The sequence below is a fragment of the Chiloscyllium plagiosum genome, unplaced genomic scaffold, assembly GCF_037043375.1.
Source record: "Chiloscyllium plagiosum isolate Xiang-an unplaced genomic scaffold, Cpla_swu_hap1 HiC_scaffold_25, whole genome shotgun sequence".
Lineage (NCBI taxonomy): Eukaryota > Metazoa > Chordata > Chondrichthyes > Orectolobiformes > Hemiscylliidae > Chiloscyllium > Chiloscyllium plagiosum.
The window spans coordinates 3,687,303-3,698,696 of record NW_028270163.1 but is presented as its reverse complement, the minus strand read 5'-3'; positions in this window follow the sequence as shown (position 1 = coordinate 3,698,696).

Genomic DNA, 11,394 nt, shown 5'->3' with positions numbered 1-11,394 from the left:
ACACAACACTGTTATCACACACACACACAACACTGTTATCACCCACAAACACAACACAGAACACTGTTATCACCCATACACGGATCACTGTTATTACCCACACCCAGAAAACTGTTATCACTCACACCCAGAACAGTGTTATCACCCTCACACACAACACTGTTATCACCCACACACACACAACACTGTTATCACCCACACACACACAACACTGTTATCACCCACACACACAACACTTTTATCACCCACACCCAGAACACTGTTATCACCCACATACACAACACTGTTATCAAACACACGGAACACTGTTATCGCACACACACACAACACTGTTATCACCCACACCCGGAACACTATTATCGCACACACCCAGAACACTGTTATCATCCACACACACAACACTGTTATCACCCACACCCGGAACACTGTTATCACCGACACCCACAACACTTTTATCACCCACACCCGGAACACTGTTATCACCCACACACAGAACACTGTTATCACCCACACACACAACTCTGTTATCACACACACACACAACACTGTTATCACCCAAAACCCAGAACACTGTTATCACCCACACACGCAACACTGTTATCACACACACTCAGACCACAGTTATCACCCACACACACAACACTGTTATCAGCCACACCCACACACACAACACTGTTATCACCCACACCCGGAACACTGTTATCGCCCACACCCAGAACACTGTTATCACCCACTCCCAGAACACTATTATCACCCACACACACAACACTGTTATCACCCACACACACAACACTGCTTTCACCCAAAACCCAGAACACTGTTATCTCCCACACACGCAACACTGTTATCCCCCACACACACAACACTGTTATCACACACACACATGACACTGTTATCACCCACACCTGGAACACTGCGATCACCCACACCCGGAACACTGTGATCACCCACACTCAGAATACTGCTATTCCCCCACACCCGGTACAGTGCTCTCACCCACACAGAGCACTGTTATCACCCACACACACAACACTGTTATCCCCCACACACACAACACTGTTATCACACACACACATGACACTGTTATCACCCACACCTGGAACACTGCGATCACCCACACCCGGAACACTGTGATCACCCACACTCAGAATACTGCTATTCCCCCACACCCGGAACAGTGCTCTCACCCACACAGAGCACTGTTATCACCCATACACGGAACACTGTTATTACCCACACCCGGAAAACTGCTATCACTCACACCCAGAACACTGTTATCACCCACACACACAACACTGTTACCACCCACACACACACAACACTGTTATCACCCACACACACAACACTTTGATCACCCACACCCATAACACTGTTATCACCCACACACACAACACTGTTATCACACACACACACAAAACACGGTTATCACACATACCCAGAACACTGTTATCGCCCACACACACAACACTGTTATCACCCACACACACAACACTTTGATCACCCACACCCATAACACTGTTATCACCCACACACACAACACTGTTATCACACACACACACAAAACACGGTTATCACACACACCCAGAACACTGTTATCACCCACACCCGGGACACTGTTATCACCCACACCCGGAACACTGTTATCGCCCACACCCAGAACACTGTTATCACCCTCTCCCAGAACACTGTTATCACCCACACACACAACACTGTTATCACCCACACACACAACACTGTTATCACCCAAAACCCAGAACACTGTTATCTCCCACACACGCAACACTGTTATCACCCACACACACAACACTGTTATCACACACACACACAACACTGTTATCACCCACAAACACAACACAGAACATTGTTATCACCCATACACGGATCACTGTTATTACCCACACCCAGAAAACTGTTATCACTCACACCCAGAACAGTGTTATCACCCTCACACACAACACTGTTATCACCCACACACACACAACACTGTTATCACCCACACACACAACACTTTTATCACCCGCACCCAGAACACTGTTATCACCCACATACACAACACTGTTATCAAACACACGGAACACTGTTATCACACACACCCAGAACACTGTTATCTCCCACACACACAACACTGTTATCACCCACACCCGGAACACTATTATCGCACACACCCAGAACACTGTTATCATCCACACACACAACACTGTTATCACCCACACCCGGAACACTGTTATCACCGACACCCACAACACTTTTATCACCCACACCCGGAACACTGTTATCACCCACACACAGAACACTGTTATCACCCACACACACAACTCTGTTATCACACACACACACAACACTGTTATCACCCAAAACCCAGAACACTGTTATCACCCACACACGCAACACTGTTATCACACACACTCAGACCACAGTTATCACCCACACACACAACACTGTTATCAGCCACACCCGGAACACTGTTATCACCCACACCCGGAACACTGTTATCGCCCACACCCAGAACACTGTTATCACCCACTCCCAGAACACTATTATCACCCACACACACAACTCTGTTATCACACACACACACAACACTGTTATCACCCAAAACCCAGAACACTGTTATCACCCACACACGCAACACTGTTATCACACACACTCAGACCACAGTTATCACCCACACACACAACACTGTTATCACCCACACACACAACACTGTTATCACACACACACACAACACTGTTATCACACACACCCAGAACACTGTTATCACCCACACCCGGGACACTGTTATCACCCACACCCGGAACACTGTTATCGCCCACACCCAGAACACTGTTATCACCCACTCCCGGAACACTGTTATCACCCACACACACAACACTGTTATCACCCAAAACCCAGAACACTGTTATCTCCCACACACGCAACACTGTTATCACCCACACACACAACACTGTTATCACACACACACACAACACTGTTATCACCCACAAACACAACACAGAACACTGTTATCACCCATACACGGATCACTGTTATTACCCACACCCAGAAAACTGTTATCACTCACACCCAGAACAGTGTTATCACCCTCACACACAACACTGTTATCACCCACACACACACAACACTGTTATCACCCACACACACACAACACTGTTATCACCCACACACACAACACTTTTATCACCCACACCCAGAACACTGTTATCACCCACATACACAACACTGTTATCAAACACACGGAACACTGTTATCGCACACACCCAGAACACTGTTATCTCCCACACACACAACACTGTTATCACCCACACCCGGAACACTATTATCGCACACACCCAGAACACTGTTATCATCCACACACACAACACTGTTATCACCCACACCCGGAACACTGTTATCACCGACACCCACAACACTTTTATCACCCACACCCGGAACACTGTTATCACCCACACACAGAACACTGTTATCACCCACACACACAACTCTGTTATCACACACACACACAACACTGTTATCACCCAAAACCCAGAACACTGTTATCACCCACACACGCAACACTGTTATCACACACACTCAGACCACAGTTATCACCCACACACACAACACTGTTATCAGCCACACCCACACACACAACACTGTTATCACCCACACCCGGAACACTGTTATCGCCCACACCCAGAACACTGTTATCACCAACTCCCAGAACACTATTATCACCCACACACACAACACTGTTATCACCCACACACACAACACTGCTTTCACCCAAAACCCAGAACACTGTTATCTCCCACACACGCAACACTGTTATCACACACACTCAGACCACAGTTATCACCCACACACACAACACTGTTATCACCCACACACACAACACTGTTATCCCCCACACACACAACACTGTTATCACACACACACATGACACTGTTATCACCCACACCTGGAACACTGCGATCACCCACACCCGGAACACTGTGATCACCCACACTCAGAATACTGCTATTCCCCCACACCCGGAACAGTGCTCTCACCCACACAGAGCACTGTTATCACCCATACACGGAACACTGTTATTACCCACACCCGGAAAACTGCTATCACTCACACCCAGAACACTGTTATCACCCACACACACAACACTGTTACCACCCACACACACACAACACTGTTATCACCCACACACACAACACTTTGATCACCCACACCCATAACACTGTTATCACCCACACACACAACACTGTTATCACACACACTCACAAAACACGGTTATCACACATACCCAGAACACTGTTATCGCCCACACACACAACACTGTTATCACCCACACACACAACACTTTGATCACCCACACCCATAACACTGTTATCACCCACACACACAACACTGTTATCACACACACACACAAAACACGGTTATCACACACACCCAGAACACTGTTATCACCCACACCCGGGACACTGTTATCACCCACACCCGGAACACTGTTATCGCCCACACCCAGAACACTGTTATCACCCTCTCCCAGAACACTGTTATCACCCACACACACAACACTGTTATCACCCACACACACAACACTGTTATCACCCAAAACCCAGAACACTGTTATCTCCCACACACGCAACACTGTTATCACCCACACACACAACACTGTTATCACACACACACACAACACTGTTATCACCCACAAACACAACACAGAACATTGTTATCACCCATACACGGATCACTGTTATTACCCACACCCAGAAAACTGTTATCACTCACACCCAGAACAGTGTTATCACCCTCACACACAACACTGTTATCACCCACATACACACAACACTGTTATCACCCACACACACAACACTTTTATCACCCGCACCCAGAACACTGTTATCACCCACATACACAACACTGTTATCAAACACACGGAACACTGTTATCACACACACCCAGAACACTGTTATCTCCCACACACACAACACTGTTATCACCCACACCCGGAACACTATTATCGCACACACCCAGAACACTGTTATCATCCACACACACAACACTGTTATCACCCACACCCGGAACACTGTTATCACCGACACCCACAACACTTTTATCACCCACACCCGGAACACTGTTATCACCCACACACAGAACACTGTTATCACCCACACACACAACTCTGTTATCACACACACACACAACACTGTTATCACCCAAAACCCAGAACACTGTTATCACCCACACACGCAACACTGTTATCACACACACTCAGACCACAGTTATCACCCACACACACAACACTGTTATCAGCCACACCCGGAACACTGTTATCACCCACACCCGGAACACTGTTATCGCCCACACCCAGAACACTGTTATCACCCACTCCCAGAACACTATTATCACCCACACACACAACTCTGTTATCACACACACACACAACACTGTTATCACCCAAAACCCAGAACACTGTTATCACCCACACACGCAACACTGTTATCACACACACTCAGACCACAGTTATCACCCACACACACAACACTGTTATCACCCACACACACAACACTGTTATCACACACACACACAACACTGTTATCACACACACCCAGAACACTGTTATCACCCACACCCGGGACACTGTTATCACCCACACCCGGAACACTGTTATCGCCCACACCCAGAACACTGTTATCACCCACTCCCGGAACACTGTTATCACCCACACACACAACACTGTTATCACCCAAAACCCAGAACACTGTTATCTCCCACACACGCAACACTGTTATCACCCACACACACAACACTGTTATCACACACACACACAACACTGTTATCACCCACAAACACAACACAGAACACTGTTATCACCCATACACGGATCACTGTTATTACCCACACCCAGAAAACTGTTATCACTCACACCCAGAACAGTGTTATCACCCTCACACACAACACTGTTATCACCCACACACACACAACACTGTTATCACCCACACACACACAACACTGTTATCACCCACACACACAACACTTTTATCACCCACACCCAGAACACTGTTATCACCCACATACACAACACTGTTATCAAACACACGGAACACTGTTATCGCACACACCCAGAACACTGTTATCTCCCACACACACAACACTGTTATCACCCACACCCGGAACACTATTATCGCACACACCCAGAACACTGTTATCATCCACACACACAACACTGTTATCACCCACACCCGGAACACTGTTATCACCGACACCCACAACACTTTTATCACCCACACCCGGAACACTGTTATCACCCACACACAGAACACTGTTATCACCCACACACACAACTCTGTTATCACACACACACACAACACTGTTATCACCCAAAACCCAGAACACTGTTATCACCCACACACGCAACACTGTTATCACACACACTCAGACCACAGTTATCACCCACACACACAACACTGTTATCAGCCACACCCACACACACAACACTGTTATCACCCACACCCGGAACACTGTTATCGCCCACACCCAGAACACTGTTATCACCAACTCCCAGAACACTATTATCACCCACACACACAACACTGTTATCACCCACACACACAACACTGCTTTCACCCAAAACCCAGAACACTGTTATCTCCCACACACGCAACACTGTTATCACACACACTCAGACCACAGTTATCACCCACACACACAACACTGTTATCACCCACACACACAACACTGTTATCCCCCACACACACAACACTGTTATCACACACACACATGACACTGTTATCACCCACACCTGGAACACTGCGATCACCCACACCCGGAACAGTGCTCTCACCCACACAGAGCACTGTTATCACCCATACACGGAACACTGTTATTACCCACACCCGGAAAACTGCTATCACTCACACCCAGAACACTGTTATCACCCACACACACAACACTGTTACCACCCACACACACACAACACTGTTATCACCCACACACACAACACTTTGATCACCCACACCCATAACACTGTTATCACCCACACACACAACACTGTTATCACACACACACACAAAACACGGTTATCACACATACCCAGAACACTGTTATCGCCCACACACACAACACTGTTATCACACACACACAACACTGTTATCACACACACCCAGAACATTGTTATCACCCAAACACACAACACTGTTATCACCCACACACAAAACACTGTTATCACCCACACACACGACACTGTTATCCCCCACACCCGGAACAGTGCTCTCTCCCACACACTGAGCACTGTTATCACCCATACACGGAACACTGTTATTACCCACACCCGGAAAACTGCAATCACTCACACCCAGAACAGTGTTATCACCCACACACACAGAACACAGTTATCACCCACACACACAACACTGTTATCACCCACACACACAACACTGTTATCACCCACACCCAGAACACTGTTATCACCCACACACACAACACTGTTATCACACACACACAAAACACTGTTATCACACACACCCAGAACACTGTTATCGCCCACACACACAACACTGTTATCACACACACCCAGAACACTGTTATCGCACACACCCAGAACACTGTTATCACACACACCCAGAACACTGCTATCACCGACACACAACACTTTTTTCACCCACATCCGGAACACTGTTATCACCCACACCCAGAACACTGTTATCACCCACACCCGGAACACTGTTATCACCCACACACATAACACTGTTATCACACACACCCAGAACACTGTTACCACCCACACCCGGAACACTGTTATCACCCACACACACAATACTGTTATCACACACAGCCAGAGCACTGCTATCACCCACACACACAACACTGTTATCACACACACCCAGAACACTGTTATCACACACACACAAAAAACACTGTTATCACCCACTCCCAGAACACTGTTATTCCCCACAAACACAATACTGTTATCACCCACACCCAGAACACTGTTATCACCCACACACACAACACTGTTATCACCCACACCCGGAACACTGTTATCACCCACACTCAGAATACTGTTATCCCCCACACCAGGAACAGTGCTCTCACCCACACACAGAGCACTGTTATCACCCATACACGGAACACTGTTATTACCTACACCCGGAAAACTGCTATCACACACACCCAGAACACGGTTATCACCCACACAAACAACACTGTTATCACCCACACACACAACACTTCTAACACCCACACCCAGAACACTGTTATCACCCACACACACAACACTGTTATCACACACACACACAAAACACGGTTATCACACACACACACAGAACATTGTTATCACCCACACACAGTTCACTGTTATCACCCACACACACAACACTGTTATCACACACACCCAGAACACTGTTATCACCCACACCCGGAACACTGTTATCACCCACACACAGAATACTGTTATCACCCACACCCGGAACACTGTTATCACACACACCCAGAACACTGTTATCACCCACACACACAACTGTTATCACCCATACACAGAACACTGTTATCACCCACACACAACACTGTTATCACACACACCCTGAACACTGTTATCACCCACACACACAACACTGTTATCACCCACACCCGGAACACTATTATCACACACACACACAACACTGTTATCATCCACACACACAACACTGTTATCACCCAACACAAACAACACTGTTATCATCCACACACACAACACTGTTATCACCCACACACACAACATTGTTATCATCCACACACACAACACTGTTACCATCCACACACACAACATTGTTATCACCCACACACACAACACTGTTATCACCCACACACACAACACTGTTATCACCCACAAACACAACACTGTTATCACCCACACCCGGAACACTGTTATCCCCCATATACGCAACACTGTTATCACCCACACACACCAGACTGTTATCACCCACACACACAACATTGTTATCACTCACACACTCAACACTGTTATCATCCACACACACAACACTGTTATCATCCACACACACAACACTGTTATCACCCACACACACACAACACTGTTATCACCCACACACACAACATTGTTATCACACCCACACACAACATTGTTATCACGCACACACACAACACTGTTATCACCCACAAACACAACACTGTTATCACCCACAAACACAACATTGTTATCACCCACACACACAACACTGTTATCACCCACAAACACAACACTGTTATCCCCCATACACGCAACACTGTTATCCCCCACACACACAACACTGTTATCACCCACACACACAACACTGTTATCCCCCACACACACAACACTGTTATCACCCACAAACACAACACTGTTATCACCCACACCCGGAACACTGTTATCCCCCATATACGCAACACTGTTATCACCCACACACACCACACTGTTATCACCCACATTCACAACACTGTTATCACCCACACACTCAACACTGTTATCATCCACACACACAACACTGTTATCACCCACACACACAATACTGTTATCACACACAGCCAGAGCACTGTTATCACCCACACACACAACACTGTTATCACACACACACTGAACACTGTTATCACCCACACACACAACACTGTTATCACCCACACCCGGAACACTATTATCACCCACACACAGAACACTGATATCACCCACACACACAACACTATTATCACACACACACACAACACTGTTATCATCCACACACACAACACTGTTATCACCCACACACACAACACTGTTATCATCCACACACACAACACTCTTATCACCCACACACACAACATTGTTATCATCCACACAAACAACACTGTTACCATCCACACACACAACATTGTTATCACCCACACACACAACACTGTTATCACCCACACACACAACACTGTTATCACCCACACCCGGAACACTATTATCCCCCATATACGCAACACTGTTATCACCCACACACACCACACTGTTATCACCCACATTCACAACACTGTTATCACCCACACACTCAACACTGTTATCATCCACACACACAACACTGTTATCATCCACACACACAACACTGTTATCACCCACACACACACAACACTGTTATCACCCACACACACAACATTGTTATCACACCCACACACAACATTGTTATCACGCACACACACAACACTGTTATCACCCACAAACACAACACTGTTATCACCCACAAACACAACATTGTTATCACCCACACACACAACACTGTCATCACCCACACACACAACACTGTTATCACCCACAAACACAACACTGTTATCCCCCATACACGCAACACTGTTATCCCCCACACACACAACACTGTTATCACCCACACACACAACACTGTTATCCCCCACACACACAACACTGTTATCACCCACACACATAACACTGTTATCACCCACAAACACAACACTGTTATCCCCCATACACGCAACACTGTTATCCCCCACACACATAACACTGTTATCACCCACACACACAACACTGTTATCCCCCATACACACAACACTATTATCACCCACAAACACAACACTGTTATCCCTATACACGCAACACTGTTATCACCCACACACACAACACTGTTATCCCCCACACACACAACACTGTTATCACCCACAAACACAACACTGTTATCCCCATACACGCAACACTGTTATCACCCACACACACAACACTGTTATGCCCCACACACACAACACTGTTATCACCCACATACACAACAGTGTTATCCCCCACACACACAACACTGTTATCACCCACAAACACAACACTGTTATCCCCCCAACACACAACACTTGTTATCACCCACAAACACAACACTGTTATCACCCACAAACACAACACTGTTATCCCCCACACACACAACACTGTTATCACCCACAAACACAACACTGTTATCCCCCCAACACACAACACTTGTTATCACCCACACACAATCACAACACTGTTATCACCCACAAACACAACACTGTTATCCCCCATACACGCAACACTGTTATCACCCACACACACAACACTGTTATCCCCCATACACACAACACTGTTATCACCCACAAACACAACACTGTTATCCCCATACACGCAACACTGTTATCACCCACACACACAACACTGTTATCCCCCACACACACAACACTGTTATCACCCACAAACACAACACTGTTATCCCCATACACGCAACACTGTTATCACCCACACACACAACACTGTTATCCCCCCCACACACAACACTGTTATCACCCACAAACACAACACTGTTATCCCCCACACACACAACACTGTTATCACCCACAAACACAACACTGTTATCCGCCCAACACACAACACTTGTTATCACCCACAAACACAACACTGTTATCCCCCCCACACACAACACTGTTATCCCACAC